We start from the raw sequence: 18,610 nt of genomic DNA on the forward strand, positions 1-18,610 counted from the left end.
CAAATTTGCTGATGATACAAAGATTGGAGGTGTAGTAGACAGTGAGGAAGGTTTTCAGAGCCTGCAGAGGGACTTGGACCAGCTGGAAAAATGGGCTGAAAAATGGCAGATGGAGTTTAATACAGACAAGTGTGAGGTATTTCACGTTGGAAGGACAAACCAAGGTAGAACATACAGGGTTAATGGTAAGGCACTGAGGAGTGCAGTAGAACAGAGGGATCTGGGAATACAGATACAAAATTCCCTAAAAGTGGCGTCACAAGTAGATAGGATCATAAAGAGAGCTTTTGGTACATTGGCCTTTATTAATCAAGGTATTGAGTATAAGAGCTGGAATGTTATGATGAGGTTGTATAAGGCATTGGTGAGGCCGAATCTGGAGTATTGTATTCAGTTTTAGTCACCAAATTACAGGAAGGATATAAATAAGGTTGAAAGAGTGCAGAGAAGGTTTACAAGGATGTTGCCAGGAGTTGAGAAACTCAGTTACAGAGAAAGGTTGAATAGGTTAGGACTTTATTCCCTGGAGCGTAGAAGAATGAGGGGAGATTTGATAGAGGTATATAAAATTATGATGGGTATAGATAGAATGAATGCAAGCAGGCTTTTTCCACTGAGGCAAGGGGAGAAAATAACCAGAGGACATGGGTTAAGGGTGAGGGGGGAAAAGTTTAAAGGGAACATCAGGGGGGGCTTCTTCACACAGAGAGTGGTGGGAGTATGGAATGAGCTGCCAGACGAGGTGGTAAATGCGGGTTCTTTTTTAACATTTAAGAATAAATTGGACAGATACATGGATGGGAGGTGTATGGAGGGATATGGTCCGTGTGCAGGTCAGTGGGACTAGGCAGAAAATGGTTCGGCACAGCCAAGAAGGGCCAAAAGGCCTGTTTCTGTGCTGTAGTTTCTATGGTTTCTATGATTGGGATCCTTAATAATGGACACCTCATTTTTGAGGCATCACTCCATTGTGGTTACTACGGAGGCTAGTGCCCATGATGGAGCTGACTAAGTTTACAAATCTCTGCAGCTTACCTTGATCCTGTGCAGTAGCCCCCTCCCTGCCCCCACCAATTTCCTGCCTTCGGCCCATGTCCCTCTAAACCTGGCCCTGCAGATACCTATCCAAGTGCTTCTTAAATTACTCTATCGTACCTGCCTCAACCACTTCTTCTGGCAGCTCATTCCATGAATTCACCATCTTCTGTGTGGGAAAAGTTGCCCCTCGGGTTCCTTTTAAATCTTTCTCCTAAACCAGTGAAACCCTTGGATAATGGTATTTGTCCATGGCATAAAAAAAGATTAGGAACCCCTGCCCTAAACCTGTGCCCCCTATCCTGAAGAAAAGACTGTTCTCATCCACTTTATCTATACCTCTCCTAGTTTTAAATATTTCTCATTCTTCTATATTCCAAGGAATAAAGGCCTAGCCTGGCCCAACTGTCCCTCTAGTACTGCCAACATCTTCTCAAATCTTTTCACCACTATTTCCAGTTTAACCCTAGCTCATCTGTAACAGGATGACCAAAACTGTACACCGTACTCCAAGCACAGCCTCAACAACACCTTAGACAACTCTTATAAAGGTTCAGACTACATTTATTATCAAAGTAGGTATGCAGTATACAACACTGAAATTTGTCCTCCCCACATCCAGTCACGAAACAAAGAACCATGGAACCAACCCATTCAAAGCATCAAAGATCAGACCCCCCCATGATAAAAAAAAATGTGCAAACAGCAACCAAAAAAAAGATCAAAAACACAGAATATAAGACACAAAAGGTATATTTCAGTACAGTTCAGCTCTGTGTTCATTATGCGCAGGCTGCCCGACCTAAAAATTGCCCAACAGTAGCAAGAAAAAAACCCAACTAGAACCAGAAGTAGAAATAGATCACTTCATAAAACTGAATTAGAGTCCCCTACTTGATGCCCTAACTGGTGGCCAGCATATCAAATGACATTTTCACCATCCTGTCTATTGGTGATGCCACTTTTAATGAACTATGCACTAGTACTCCTGGAATTGGTAAAGTCAAGACTTGTTTCAAATTTAATTGTCATTTCATCATTTATGGAAAGTTTCATATCTATTTTAAGAAGTGTAATTTAGGGGCTACAGTGCTGACCACTAAATAGTGGTTTCATAGCCAATCAGAGTTTGTTCAGAATGAGGCATTGACCTGAGACTCCCAGCTTGAGTTCTGTAGATAATAAATCAGGAACTCTGTGGATGCCAAATGTTGAAGTAATCCTTTGTTTCCTTCAGCACATACTGAGGAGCTTTGAAATTCATTTGTCAGCAATGAATAGCTACATTGCTATAAAAAGTATTCATCCCCTCCTTGGAAGTTTTTATGTTTTATTGTTTTACAACATTGAATCAAAGTGGATTTAATTTAGGTTTTTTTTGACACTGTTCAACAGAAAAAGACTCTATCATGTCAAAGTGAAAACAGATCTCTACAAAGTGATATAATTTAATTACAAATATAAAATACAAAATAATTGATTACACAAGTATTTATTCCTTTAGTATGACACACCAAATCACCACTGGTGCAGCCAATTGATTTTAGAAGTCACATAATTAGCTAAATGGAGATCACCGTGTGCGGTCAAGGTGTTTCAATTGATTGTAGTAAAAATACACCTGGATCTGGAAGGTCCAACTGCTGGTAGTCAGTATCCTGGCAAAAACTGCACCATGAAGACAAAAGCATCTTTATGAAAAGGTTATTGATAAGCACAAGTCAGGAAAATGTCCAAGTCACTAACTGTTCCTTGGAGTAACACACATCAAAGTTGCTGGTGAATGCAGCAGGCCAGGCAGCATCTCTAGGAAGAGGTACAATTGATGTTTCGGGCTGAGACCCTTCGTCAGGACTATTCCTTGGAGTACAGTTAAGTCAATCATCAAGAAATGGAAAGAATATGGCACAGCTGTAAATCTGCCTAGAGCAGGCCGTCCTCAAATATTGAGTGACTGTGCATGAACAGGACTAGTGAAGGAGGCCACCGAGAGACTTACGACGACTCTGGAGGAGTTACAAGCATCAGTGGCTGAGAGGGGAGAGACTGCGCATACAACAACTGTTGCCCGGATGTTTCACCAGGCACAACTTCCAAAAGGAGTGAGTACTTTTTATAGGCACTGTATGTTGAGTGGAGTAAAAAAAACCCAAAATACTCCAGTGAAGAACAGTGTGCCTGTTTATATGCTGACAATAGTGGGAGCATCTCTACTCACTGTCAGATGCATTAACAAGTTCTATGCTTGTATGCTTCCTCAGAAGTTTGTGAAGAATTGGCATGACATTTAAATCTTTGACAAACTTTTATAGATGTGTGGTGGAGAGTATATTGACTGGCTGCTTCATGGCCTGGTATGGAAACACCAATGCCCTTGAACAGAAAATCCTACAAGAAGTAATGGATACAGCCCAGTCCATCATGGGTAAAGCTTTCCCCACCATTGAGGACATCTACACGGAGTGTTGTCGCTGGAAATCAGCATCTGTCATCAGGGACCTCACCACCCAGGGTGTGCTGTCTTCTCACTGCTGCCATCAGGAATGAGGTACAGGAGCCTCAGGTCCAATGTTCCCTCTGAGGTGTGCGCATGCACACATCTTTTGCTACTAGTGCGCAAATGAATTTAAACTGTGCATAAAAAAAGTTGTCACTTTCTACCTCATTGGCAAGTTAAGTATATTTCAAGATTGTACACAATCACATTTCCTTTTCTGATTTCTGATGCGGACAGTGTTGACAATGTGGTGTTTGTGTTGATGTGTCTGCAAATTTTAGAACTGGGTTATTTATATTGCTTTTATTGAAGAAATTATTCAGTACGCACATTCTGTTGTTGCTGGGCAAAAAAATTACACAGCACAAGATTTTTGTGCACACTGGTCATTACAAATTAGAAGTTACGTTGCTCAGGACCCACAACATCAGGTTCAGGAAAGGTTACTACCCCTCAACCATCAGGCTCTTGAACCAGAGGGGATAACTACACTCGCCCCACAACCCATGAACTCTCAAGGAATCTTCATTTCATGTTCTCGATATTTATTGCTTTTTTTTTGTATTTGCACAGTTTGTTGTCTTTTGTACATTGGTTGCTTGTCCATCCTGTTGGGTGCGTTCTTTCATTAATTCTGTTATGTTTCTTGGATTTACTGTGTATACTTGCAAGAAAACAAATCTCAAGGTTCTATGTAGTGATATAGATGTACTTTGATTCCCAGATGTGAATAATGTTTAACATTGGTGAAATTTACTTTTGATCTGACAGTTGTGGGGTGGGTGTGAGGGATTATCGAGGATTCAAGGTACAGTGCCTTGAAAAAGTATTCAGCCCCCACAACTATTTTCATATTTTTCTGTAATGGTTAATGTAGTGGTTAGCGCAATGTTTTACAGCACCAGCAACCCAGGTTCAATTCTCGCCCCTGTCTGTAAGGAGTTTGTACGTTCACTCCATGATCACATTGGTTTCCTTTGAGTGATACAGTTTCCTCCCCCAATCCAAAGATGTACTGACTAGGTTGCTGGGCAGCGTGGCTCAAGGAGCCGGTGGGGCCTGATCTCCGCTGTATCTGAATAAATGTAAAAAAAAATTAACTTTAGAGGTAATCATTAAAGATTGTGAAGACATGCTTACCTGAGCTGAACCATATATTAGAATATTGACTCCATTTGCTTCAAAACAAGCTGCATGAAAATGCGATTTAATTTTCTGGAACACAGTGTCTGAGCAAAGATTTCAGATTTGCGAAGAAAAGCCACATTAGTTAAAATATATGCTGTACTCAATTCTGCCTGAGGAAATGAAAAAGAACTGATAATTTAGTGGTGCTGCTTATGTAAAAGAATAGCTATGCAAGTTCCTCAGGAGCTGTAGCTCGATAAGTCATCAAACCCGGCAAGTGAAGAAAAAGCAAGTGATGTTGAAATATATTGAACACAATCGAGGGAATCGGGAGCCTCTGAACTGCCAACTCACTGTGAATGTAAAGCACACAGATGCACAGGATATTTTTCCCAGTTGATCTAATTATAAGATAAAACTAAGCATATATAAAATCATTTGGAATGCATTAGGGTGACGCTTGCAGCTTGAAGTCAGAGAAGTCTTTAGCTGATTTATGTCTTGCTCTGATATTCATGTGTTTTGGGCACATCAGCAAGTTTGTATTACTACTTTTGTACATAATTTGATTTATTTTCAGTGCCATGCACAAAAGCAGAAAGGCTGTTTGTGTTTCAGCTAGGTCTCTCTCAGACTGCAGTATTTCACCCTCACATATAAGCTGCATGTTTGGCAATAGATAAGTTCAACAGAATCAGAACCAGGTTTAATAACACCGGCATGCGTCGTGAAATTTGTTAACTTAGCGGCGGCAGTACAATGCAGTACATGATAAATATAGGAAATAAATAAATCACAGTATGTATATTAAAAAGTTTAATTTAAAATAGTACAAAAACAGAAAGATTTTTTTTTAAGTGAGGTAGTGTTGATGGGTTCAATGTCCATTCAGAAATCGGATGGCAAAGGGAAAGAAGCTGTTCCTGAATTCGTTGAGTGTTTGCCTTAAGGTTCTTGTACCTCCTTCCTGATGGTAACAATGAGAAGAGGGCATATTATGAGTGATGGTGGTCCTTAATGAAGGACGCCACCTTTCTGAAGCACCACCCCTTGAAGGTGTCTTGGATACTACAGAGACTTCTGTCCATGATGGAGCTGACTAATTTTATAACTTTCTGGAGCTTCTTTCAATCCTTCTTCCACACATGGGTTTAGTATGACATTCCTGTTTTAAACAAAGACTCCAGAAAGTAAAAGCTGCCTCAATGTAAAAAAAAAAGGTCTATACCTTTCGGACCCTCGATATTCAACATTTCATGAAAGGTTGTTAATTTAAAATGATAGCTCTTTCTCTCTCTACAAATGCTGCAAATACTATTTCAAAGCAACACACACAAAATGCTGGAGGAACTCAGGTCAGGTAGTATGGAGAGGAATAAACAGTCGACGTTTCAGGCCGAGACCCTTCATCAAGTCTTCCCTAACTCCTTATTCTGGCTTCCGCCCCCTTCCTTTCCAGTCCCGTTGAAGGGTCTCAGCCTGAAACGTTGACTGTCTACTGACACCATGTTTACACAGAAAGTATGGTAAAATATTTCAGAGCAGTTGGTGTGTTTATAATATCAATCTGCTGGAAGATCCAGTGAATTGAGCCAAGGCTGTAGGGGGTGGGGGAATGGTGGGGCAGGAATTGTTATGATTTCAGACCAAAACCCTGTATCAGCATTAAGTCTGACTGTTAGGCCTTCTCCTGCTGAAACCTCTCCACCCAGACAATAAGAATCACCTGCAACACATGCTGGAGGAACTCAGCAGGTCAGGCAGCATCTATGTGTAACATTCCGTTATATTGGCTCGTGTATGTCTAGGGGAAATCCCGCCCAGCACCTGCTTCAACACTCCCCTCAGGGTCAGTCGCAGCCCGAATCAATCCCAAACATCAATCAGCAGCCAGCACACCCAGTATATTTTAACAAATACACTTTATAGATATTACTAATTCTATGATATTAATATGAATTTGATACAGAGAGGAAAGTAATGAAAAAAAAGGCGCCAACACTTATCAAAGTCCAAGTTCTTCGCGCGCTACCGTTGGAGCTCAATTGATTCCTGACGACCACCCGGATCCTGTTGACTCACGGCTCGGGACCACCCGGAGTGATCCACCGGAGCATCTCCGCACGTTCGCCGTCCTCCCCATCTCTCCTCTGACTCCCCGTCTCTCCTCCGTCTCCCCGTCCCTCCTCCGTCCTCCTCATCTCTCCCCCGACTCCGCGTCTCTCCTCCGTCCTCCCCGTCTCTCCTCCGACTCCCCGTCTCTCCTCCGACTCCCCGCCAAAAACCCCGTCCACCGTCCGCCCCGTCTCTCCTCCGACTCCCCGTCTCTCCCCCGACTCCCCGCCAAAAACCCGTCCGCCGTCCTCCGTCTCTCCCCCGGCTCCCCGGCTCTCCCCCGGCTCCCCGTCTCTCCTCCGTCCTCCTCGTCTGTCCCCCGACTCCCCGTCCCCCCTCCGTTCTCCCCGTCTCTCATCCGACTCCCCGTCCCTCCTCCGTCTCCCCGTCCCTCCTCCGACTCCCCGTCTCTCCACCGTCCTCCCCGTCTCTCCCCGACTCCCCGCCAAAAACCCCGTCTGCCGTCTCTCCCCCGACTCTCCGTCTCTCCACCGTCCTCCCCGTCTCTCCACCGTCCTCCCCGTCTCTCCTCCGTCTACCCGTCTCTCCTCTGGCTCCCCGTCTCTCCTCCGACTCCCCGCCAAAAACCCTGTCCACCGTCCTTCCCGTCTCTCTTCCAACTCCCCGCCAAAAACCCCGTCCACCGTCCTCCCCGTCTCTCCTCCGTCCTCCCCGTCTCTCCCTCGACTCCCCGTCTCTCCTCCGTCCTCCCTGTCTCTCCCCCGACTCCCCGTTCCCCCTCCGACCCCCCCGTCCCCCCCGACTCCCTGTCTCTCCTCCATCCTCCCTGTCTCTCCTCCGTCTCCCCGTCCCTCCTCTGTCTCCCCGTCCCTCCTCCGACTCCCCGTCTCTCCACCGTCCTCCCCGTCTCTCCTCCGACTCCCCGCCAAAAACCCCGTCCACCGTCCTCCCCGTCTCTCCTCCGACTCCCCGCCAAAAACCACGTCCACCGTCCTCCCCGTCTCTCCTCCGACTCCCCGCCAAAAACCCTGTCCACCGTCCTCCCTGTCTCTCCTCCGACTCTCCGTCTCTCCTCCGTCCTCCCTGTCTCTCCTCCGACTCCCCTTCTCTCCACCGTCCTCCCCGTCTCTCCTCCGACTCCCCGCCAAAAACCCCGTCCACCGTCCTCCCAGTCTCTCCTCCGACTCCCCGTCTCTCCTCCATCCTCCCCGTTTCTCCTCCATCCTCCCCGTCTCTCCCCCGACTCCCTGCCAAAAACCCAGTCCGCCGTCCTCCCTGTCTTTCCCCCGACTCCCCGTCTTTCCTCCGTCCTCCCCGTCTCTCCTCCGACTCCCCGTCTCTCCACCGACTCCCCGTCTCTCCTCCAACTCCCCGTCTCTCCTCCGTCCTCCCCGTCCCTCCTCCGACTCCCCGTCTCTGCACCGTCCTCCCCGTCTCTCCACCGCCTCCCCGTCTCTCCTCCGACTCCCCGTCTCTACCGACTCCCTGTCTCTCCTCCGACTCCCCGTCCCTCCTCCGACCCCCCGACTCCCCGTCTCTCCACCGTCCTCCCCGTTTCTCCTCCAACTCCCCGTCAAAACTCAATCCACAGTCATATCATACGGCATGGTATCTGAAAACAAAACAACACGTAACTACCCATTGGCTAATAGAACGCTGCTATCTCACTTTAAGGTAAAACAAACTGCTAGCGCAAACTCTCTTCAGCGTTTAACACAACAAAGCCACATTCCCTAGATTAACATAACAAAGTCGCCATTTTAACTCTAACAAAAAGAAGGACCCCGTACACATGGAAATGAATAAACAGTCCATGTTTCGGGCTGAGACCTGTCTTCATGACTGAAAAGAAAGGGGGAAGATAACAGTATAAAAAGTTGGGGAATGGGAAAGTAGGATAGCTAGAAGGTGATAGGTGAATCCAGGTGGGTAAGAAAGATAAAGGGCTGGAGTGAAAGGAATAAGATTCACCTGCTGCTCGTACCGGATTAATCACCTGCAGCCTAATTAACCCCAGTTCTCATCCATAGTCCCTGTTCACTCGTCAAACTAGTTGGTCTCAACCAGTTTCTGTTAGCTTTCACTCTCCCTGTCTAAAGTTTACCTTGTTGCCTGTTGTGTTTGGTTTCTGTTCTCTCTCATTTTGTGGCCCCTCATGGGTCATTATTTTGTGATCTATTACACTAGGAAAACAATTTTTTTTGGAAGTGCTGCTTCCTCAGAAATTTATTTTGTTTATGATAGACTGCTTGAAGCTGAAGCCAAATATAATTTCAGACTCCTTGTATCATGTAGGAATTTGAAGAAGCAAGAAATTAACTTTTATTGAATATAGTGCATTTATTTGCATAACGGTGCTGACACTTTGCAATAGTTCAACCAAGCTAAAAAAGTTTTGTTGATGATTTTCGTTTGTACTTAGTGTCTGAGGCTTCTCGCTTAGGTGTCCAACAATAATCAGCCAGCATTGACGGACTCTGATTGCCCTGATCCCGTTTCTCCATGGCCACAATGTCCTGGTTAAATCTTCCACTATGCTCATCATTGACAGTGCCAAGATTTGCAGAGAGGTCATCTAAGTGGGAATGCAGAAAATGACTCTTTAGTGAAGCATGTCGTCAACCAGCTGCATGTAGTTTGGTGCTCTGTAGTTGCCAAGAAAATTTTCAACAACATCCTTGAATGCCTTTGATCTGATTTTCTTCAGTCCCACTAGAAGTTCTTTGAATTGCTTGTCATTAATGACCTGTTTGATTTGTGGACCAACAAAAATGCCTTCCTTAATCTTGGCATCAGTTATTCTGACTTGAATTATGAATTGAAAGAACAAATATAGGGAATTTTTTAAAAAAGTGGTGAGAGATAGGGAAATTTCATGGTGATTTTCATGATTAGCAGCCTGAAATCCACAAGATGCACCCAGAAGTATTCAGTAAGTAAAATCTTTGTTCTCCAGTGTTATTTAAGTTATCGTTCACCATTGAATCGTATCCACTGATCTGCTTTTGGTTCAAGCTCTCCTCTCTGTTTCCTGACATGGAAAGGGAAACAACCAGTATAAAGAGGATAGGGGTGGTGGTGAGACAGGTTCTCGTAGGTGGTGGCTAGGTTGAGGATGGGTGAAAAATGATAGGTAGTTGGAGCCACGTATGTCAATGGAATGGTGCAATTAGATGACAGAAGCAGGTGAATGATAGGTGAAGGCTAGCAAAATGAAAGAAAATGGAGTCAGGTAGGAAGGGAAAAAAACAGGAAGGAAAATTTACATGAAATTGAAAAATTTGATGGGTTGTAGACTACTCTGGCGGGGCGGGGGGGCGGGCAGCACGGTAGCTTAGTGGTTAGTGAGATAATTTACAGTTCCAGTGACCCAGGTTCAACTTCTGCAGATTCCTGTAAGGAGTTTGTGTGTTCCCACCGTGACCACGTGTTTCCTCCGAGTGCTCTGGTTTCCTCCCACAGTTCAAAGATGGGCCAGTTGGTAGGTTAATACATCATTGTAAATTGTACCCTGATTAGGTGAGAATTAGATAGATACTTTATTGATCTCAAAGGAAATTACAGTGTCACAGTAGCATTACAAGTGCACAGGTATACAAATATTAGAAGAGAAGTAAGAAAGAATTTAAAAAGTTACCTTAAAGATAAGATGTACAAGATTTAAAAGTTCACACTGATAAGATGGTAGAGCAAGAATTATCATAATATTAGACAGTAATGGGTGTACGTTTACACTGTCCAGATAAGTGATGGTAGTATTGCACAAGATGTCTGTGATAGCAAGGTGTGGTAAACAGAGCTAAACAGAAATTTGGTAAACAGAGGTTAATAATTTTCTAACAGGAGAGGGCAATCACTAATGGCCGAAGGTAAGAATGACCTCATATAGCGCTCTTTGGAGCAGTGCAGTCAGGGAATTGCTGGGCGACGCAGCTCAAAGGGCCAGAAGGACCTACTCCGCGCAGTGTCTCTAAATAAAATGAGCGAATAAATAAATATATGTGAAGTGCTATTCTCTGCCTTGCACTGTTAGTGGAGAGACCCAAGGACAGACAGGTCAGTGTGGGAATGTCTTTGTAATATTGTCTTTAAGTTTGGGTGAAGCATTGCTAAAATTGTTACAGCTAAATTATGCTGATGTACAAAAAGATCATACTTGCAATAGATGGAGTGCGTTGGAAGCACACAGTGAGCCCACCACATTGATTCGTGGAATGAAAGCGATTGCCCTTTGAAGCGAGATTAAGCAGATAAGACCTATACTGTTTAGGTTTTAAAAGAATGAGAGAGATAATATCAGTGAAATGTGCATGTGGCTTGATATGGCAGTTTCTGGAATTAGAGATCACAATTTCAAAATGAAGGATTAGTTATTCTGAAGAAATTTCTTCACACTGGTATTGAATCTTTGAAATCCTTACATCATTTAGGCTCTGGAGGCTCAGGTGTTGAGTAAATCTCTCTTATGTCTTATGGTCTTACTGAAACCCTAATGGTTTTTGTATATTCAAAGAAATGAGATATGGGCTGAATGCAGGAAAGATCAGAAAAGCAGATATATTTCATTATGAGTTTGAGGAGATTTGGTCTGTTACATAAAACACTGCAAATTTCTAAAGATGTACCATGGAGAGCATTCTAACTGGTTGCTTCACCATCTGGTGTGGGGTGGCTACTGCATGGGATCGAAGTAAGCTGCAGAGAGTTGTAAATTTAGCTGCTTCATGAGCACTAGCCTTTGTAGTATTCAGGACCTCTTCAAGGAGTGATGCCTCAAAAAGGTGGTGTTCACCATTGAGGAACCAGGACATCCCACTTCTCATTGCTACCATCAGGGAGGAGGTACAGGAGCCTGAAGACACACTCAATGATTCAGGAACAGCTCCTTCCCCTCTGCCATCTGATTTCTGAATGCACATTCAACCCATGAACACAACACCACTTTTTTTTGCACAACTTATTTAATTTAACTATTTAATATATATGCAGTGCTTATAAAAACTATTCACTACCACCTCCCCTTGGAAGTTTTCATGTTTTATTGTTCTACAACAATGAATCACACTGGATTTAATTTAGCTTTTTTTTGACACTGATCAACAGAAAAAGATTTTATCATGTCAAAATGAAAACAGACCTCCACAAAGTGATATAAATTAATTGCAGATGTAAAACACAAAATAATTAAGTATTCACCCCCTTTGATATGACACACCAAATTATCACTGATATAGCTAATTGGTTTTAGAAGTCACATAATTAGTTAAATGGAGATCACCATGTGTAGTCATGCTATTTCAATTGATTGTAGTAAGAATACACCTGTATCTGGAAGGTCTGACTGCTGGTGAGTCAGAATCCTGGTAAAAACTACATCATGAAGACAAAACAACACTCCAAGTAACTTCGCAAAAAGGTTATTGAAAAACACAAGTGAAGAGATGGATAGAAGAAAATTTCCAAGTCACTGAATATCCCTTGGAGTACAGTTAAATCAATCATCAAGAAATGCAAAGAATATGGCACAGCTGTAAATCTGCCTCGAGCAGACCCTCCTCAAAAATTGAGTGGCTGTGCAAGAATGGGACCAGTGAGGGAGGTGACCAAGAGACCTAGGACAACTCTGGAGGAGTTACAAGCATCAGTGGCTGAGATGGGAGAGACTGTGCGTACAACAACTATGGCCTGAGTGCTTCACCGGTTGCAGCTTTTTGAAATCTCGACTAGAGTTTGCCAGAAGACATGGGAGACTCTGAGGTCAGCTGGAAGAAGCTTCTATGGTCTGATGAAACCAAAGTTGAGCTATTTGGCCATCAGGCTAAACACCATACATTAACAAAATCATTCCATCCCTACCATTATGGCGGTGGCTGCATAACATTGTGGGGATGCCTCACTGCAGCAGGCCCTAAATATACCTCTTGGTTAGAGGTAATTTGTTGCCACAGGCAGCAACTGTGAAGGCCAGGTCATTGGGTATATTTAGGGCAGAGGTATAGATTCTTGGTTAGTCAGGGCATGAAGGGATACAGGGAGAAGGCAGAAGATTGGGGCTGAGGGAAAATAGATCGGCCATGATGAAATGGCGGGCAGACTCCATGGGCCAAATGGCCCAATTCTGCTTCTATATCTTATGGTCTAAAATGACTTTTCTAATAACACACATCAAAGTTGCTGGTGAACGCAGCAGGCCAGGCAGCATCTCTAGGAAGAGGTGCAGTCGACGTTTCAGGCCGAGACCCTTCGTCAGGACTAACTGAAGGAAGAGTAAGTAAGGGATTTGAAAGTTGGAGGGGGAGGGGGAGATACAAAATGATAGGAGAAGACAGGAGGGGGAGGGATGGAGCCAAGAGCTGGACAGGTGATAGGCAAAAGGGATATGAGAGGATCATGGGACAGGAGATCCAGGAAGAAAGACATGGAGACAGGGAGCGATCCCTGCGGAAAGCGGGGGGAGGGAAAGATGTGCTTAGTGGTGGGATCCCGTGGGATCTGTAACTTCCACCACCTCCAAGGGGATCCCACCACTAAACACATCTTTCCCTCCCCCCCCCCGCATTCCGCAGGGATCGCTCCCTGCGCGACTCCCTTGTCCATTCGTCCCCCCCATCCCTCCCCACTGATCTCCCTCCTGGCACTTATCCGTGTAAGCGGAGCAAGTGCTACACATGCCCTTACACTTCCTCCCTTACCACCATTCAGGGCCCCAAACAGTCCTTCCAGGTGAGGCGACACTTCACCTGTGAGTCGGCTGGGGTGATATACCGCGTCCGGTGCTCCCGATGTGGCCTTTTATATATTGGCGAGACCCGACGCAGACTGGGAGACCGCTTTGCTGAACACATACGCTCTGTCCGCCAGAGAAAGTAGGATCTCTCAGTGGCCACACATTTTAATTCCACATCCCATTCCCATTCTGACATGTCTATCCACGGCCTCCTCTACTGTAAAGATGAAGCCACACTCAGGTTGGAGGAACAACACCTTATATTCCGTCTGGGTAGCCTCCAGCCTGATGGCATCAACATCGACTTCTCTAACTCCGCTAATGCCCCACCTTCCCCTCGTACCCCATCTGTTACTTATTTTTATACACACATTCTTTCTCTCACTCTCCTTTTTCTCCCTCTGTCCCTCTGAATATACCCCTTGCCCATCCTCTGGGTCCCCCCCCCTTGTCTTTCTTCCCGGACCTCCTGTCCCATGATCCTCTCATATCCCTTTTGCCTATCACCTGTCCAGCTCTTGGCTCCATCCCTCCCCCTCCTGTCTTCTCCTATCATTTTGGATCTCCCCCTTCCCCTCCAACTTTCAAATCCCTTACTCACTCTTCCTTCAGTTAGTCCTGACGAAGGGTCTCGGCCTGAAACGTCGACTGCACCTCTTCCTAGAGATGCTGCCTGGCCTGCTGCATTCACCAGCAACTTTTATGTGTGTTGTTTGAATTTCCAGCATCTGCAGAATTCCTGTTGTTTGACTTTTCTAATGTTTATCTGTTAAGCTGGACCTGTGTTCTTCTCTTTAATTGTGCTATCCATGAGGATTTCTTTACTAAATAAATCCTGAGGTTGCTGTGAGGAAGCTCTTGTTGGGGAGAGTGGGGCTGATGTGTAGATTCACTATCCTTTTTTTATGGATTTATTAGAGCCAGACGCATTCATGTGACCAACCACAACAAATCCAGAGAGTTTTCTCCAGGGTTATTCCTGGCACCAACGAGCCTGTACGTTAGGGGAAGAACTAATATGTGAAGCGCATTTGATAGCAGTGGGCCTGTACTCATGGGAGTCTAGAAGAATGGGGGGGGGGGATCTCATTGAAACCTATCAAATGTTGAAAGTCATAGATAGAGTGAATATGGAGAGGATGGTTCCTATGGTGAGGGAATCTAGGACCAGAGGATATAGCCTCAGATTAGAGGGGCATCCATTTAGAACATGGATGAGGAGGAATTTCTTTAGCCAGAGAGCGGCAAATCTGTGGAATTCTTTGCCACAGACGGCTGTGGAGGCCAGGTCATTGGGTATATTTAAAGAGGAGGTTGATAGGGTCTTGATTAGTAAGTTTGTCAAATGTTATGGGGAGAAGGTAGGAGAGTGGGGTTGAGAGGGTTAATAAATCAGCCATGATGGGATGGTGGAACAGACTCAATGGGTCAAATGGCCTAATTCCACTTTGTCTTACAATCTTATTAACACTTGTGGCCTTTTAGCCACAAAAAAATCTAGAAGTATGATAAAACCCTTAATGTAGGAAATTCTCAGCAGGTTATGCAGCAGTTCCTCGGGGTCAATATCACAAATGACCTGACTTGGTCCAGCCAAGCAGAGTCCACTGCCAAGAAGGCCCACCAGCGCCTTTACTTCCTGAGAAAACTAAGGAAATTTGGCCTGTCCCCTAAAACCCTCACTAATTTTTATAGATGCACCATAGAAAGCATTCTTCTAGGGTGCATCACAGCCTGGTATGGAAGTTGTCCTGTCCAAGACCGGAAGAAGCTGCGAAGATCGTGAACACGGTGCAGCACATCACACAAGCCAATCTTCCATCCTTGGGCTCACTTTACACCACACGCTGTCGGAGCAGTGCTGCCAGGATAATTAAGGACACGACCCACCCAGCCAACACACTATTCGTCCCTCTTCCCTCCGGGAGAAGGCTCAGGAGCTTGAAGACTCATACGGCCAGATTTGGGAACAGCTTCTTTCCAACTGTGATAAGACTGCTGAACGGATCCTGACCCGGATCTGTGCCATACCCTCCAAATATCTGGACCTGCCTCTCAGTTTTTTTACACTACCTTACTTTCCATTTTTATATTTTCTATTTATGATTTATAATTTAAATTTTTAATATTTACTATCGATTTGTAATTCAGGGAGCAGGCAGCGCAGAAGCAAATATCGCTATAATGATTGTACGTTCTAGTATCAATTGTTTGGCGACAATAAAGTATAAAGTATCTTTGCAGAGAGAAGCAAGCAACCTTTTATCAGACATGAACTGAAGTGATGCAAACATCATTTGAATTACTGTCATTATGAATGGTTGTAAAAGGCTGTTCTAGGCAGGTAGGGAGGGAGGAATATCAAGTGTAAAAGTAAAAGGATAAAGCACAGCAGTTCAGTTAATTCCACATTGGGAAAGAGCAGAAGCCTTTAGCAATCGGTGTGTTAAGCCAAAATGCACATTTTTGGAATTGCGATTGGGTAACTGGTATCCATTTTTTAAAAAATGTTTCTCAATTTCCAGAGAAGAATTTCTATAGATATAATCTTAGAAGACATATATACAGAAAGGAGCCAGAAAAGTGCCAGTAACATCATGAAGGATCCCACCTACCTTGCTCATGGACTGTTGGGCCCACTGCCATTAGGGAGGAGGCTACATAGCGTCTACACCAGGACCACCAGACTCAAAAACAGTTACTTTCCCCAAACAGTAAGGCTGATTAACACCTCAACCCACTAACTCCACCACTACTTTATTTTTTCCCGTCAGTCACCTTCTGTACAGCCTATGAAAATGGAATCTGTATTGTCCCACTCCCGTCAGGGAGGAGGCTACATAGCATCTACACCAGGACCACCAGACTCAAAAACAGTTACTTTCCCCAACCAGTAAGACTGAGCAGCACCTCCACCCACTAACTCACCCCTCCAGACCCCCCACCACCATTACTTTATCTTTTCCTGTCAGAGTTGCATTATGTACAGACATTCCTATGCATACCGTCACTTTATGGACAAACAATCAATGTATATAAGCTATCTTTTTTTTTGTTTTTTTTATTGTTATTGTGATTTTTTTTTTGTGCTGTGTCGGATCTGGAGTAGCAATTATTTTGTTCTACTTTACACCTGAATGCTGGAAATGACATGAAACAATACTGGAAGAATTGTTCAAGCTCCTTAAGTAACAAAAAGAGCCACTGACGTATGCTAAACTCAGCAGAGTTTGGGGAATATTGTGGAATGCAGTCATAACCTTGCAGTTCACAGTAGTCTTGTTAAATTGGAGAGCTGTGGAAATGTTAATATCAAGAAAAGGGGGAAAAATATGTGTATCCTGCACTGCAGCTGCAGCTTTGCTCTGAGTGGAAAATTAAGGCAGATGATTCAATTTGGCCCTTGCCCCAAGTACATTTTAAAATGCTTGTGTGTGTGCAGAAGATAATGAACAAATATATTGAGATGGCACAAGATCACTACTAGTTTAGCTGCTGAGAAGCCTCATTGTTCCCAGTAGAAACAGACGAGAAGCTGGGTTAATGGGGGTTAGGGTCACCCAGTGCGACACCTTTCATAACAACTTAGAGGAAGAATTTGTCTCCTTTTGCCCCAGGCCCACGTGGCACTCAAATGGAGCGTTTGATAAATGAAAGTGTATTTATTAATAATGAGGAGAAATGTGAGTATGCTTTGAAAGTAAAGCATAGAAATGTGCTTTTATGGCATGGCAAGAAAAATTAAATGAAGTAAGTGTGCAGGTCCATTATGAGCTGCGACAGGAGGATGAGACAGAGGGACCAGCACGATTCAGAGATTAAACTGTGAGCTTTTCAGATGAAGCCACTTACGTCAGGGGCCCTTGACAGTGATGAGAGATGCGAAGCAGTGAAAGAGATGATTGCATGAGAGCATGACAGATAACTGCCGTCTTCTCCCATTGACTTTGTAGGCCTCAAATATAAGGAAATATTATGGTTATCAAAACAGAAGGGTGGATAGTTCCTTCACTTTAATGTAGCCCCCATGAGATTTTCATCTCTTGAATTTTTATCGTGATTGATAGTAAACTCCATTTTTTATTTTGATTGCTATGCTTCTGCCTGTTTTCCTCTTTTCTTTTCCCTTACAATTTACATGTTTGGTATGGGGGTGGGGGTACTGCACAGAATTGAAGTAAGCTGCAGAGAGTTGTAAAATTAGTCAGCTCCATCATAGGCACTAGCCTTCGTGGTATCCGAGACATCTTCAAGAAGCGATGCCTCAGAAAGGCTGCGTCCATTATTAAGGACCCCATCACCCAGGACATGCCCTTTTCTCATTGTTACCATCAGGAAGGAGGTACAGAAGTCTGAAGGCACACAATCATAAGTGTACAGAGAGTAGAGTAGCGGCTAAACATGTATCCTTGAAATGCATTTATGTTCATTACTAGTGAAGAGGAGAAGTTATTACCAATCTACACTGGCTGTGTTTTCTTTTTTTTCAAAATCAGAATCGGGTTCATTATAAGACTGTAAGATAATAAGAGCAGAAGTAGGCCGTTCGGCCCATTGAGTCTGCTCTGTCATTCAATCATGAGCTGATCCAATTCTTCCAGTCATCCCCACTCCCCTGCCTTCTCCCCATACCCTTTGATGCCCTGGCTAATCAAGAACCTATCCATCTCTGCCTTAAAAGCACCCAATGACTTGGCCTCCACAGCCACTCGTGGCAACAAATTCCACTGATTTATCACTCTCTGACTGAAGTAATTTCTCCGCATCTCTGTTCTAAATGGACGACCTTCAACCCCGAAATCGTGCCCTCTTGTCTTGGATTCCCCTACCATGAGAAATAGCTTTGCTAATATCTAATCTGTTCAGGCCTTTTATCACTGGCATGTGTTGTGAAACTTGTTAACTTAGCAGTAGCAGTTCAATGCAATACATAATATAGAAGAAAAAATAATAAGTAAGTAAATCAATTACAGTATACATATATTGAATAGATTAAAAATTGTGCAAAAAAACCCAGAAATACTATATATTTTTTAAAAGTGAGATAGTGTCCAAGGGTTCAATGTCCATTTAGGAATCGGTAGCAGAGGGGAAGAAGCTGTTCCTGAATTGCTGATTGTGTGCCTTCAGGCTTCTGTAACTCCTAC

The 18,610-nt window shown here is 44.1% G+C and overlaps 1 protein-coding gene across 15 annotated transcripts in view; it reads left to right on the plus strand.

The window, feature by feature from the left end:
• Positions 1-18,610, plus strand: part of fbrsl1 (fibrosin-like 1) — a 1,030,575-nt gene that overhangs the window by 421,251 nt on the left and 590,714 nt on the right. The window lies entirely within an intron of this gene.

Source organism: Mobula hypostoma, chromosome 21 (genome assembly GCF_963921235.1).
Source record: "Mobula hypostoma chromosome 21, sMobHyp1.1, whole genome shotgun sequence".
In the NCBI taxonomy this organism is placed as follows: domain Eukaryota; kingdom Metazoa; phylum Chordata; class Chondrichthyes; order Myliobatiformes; family Myliobatidae; genus Mobula; species Mobula hypostoma.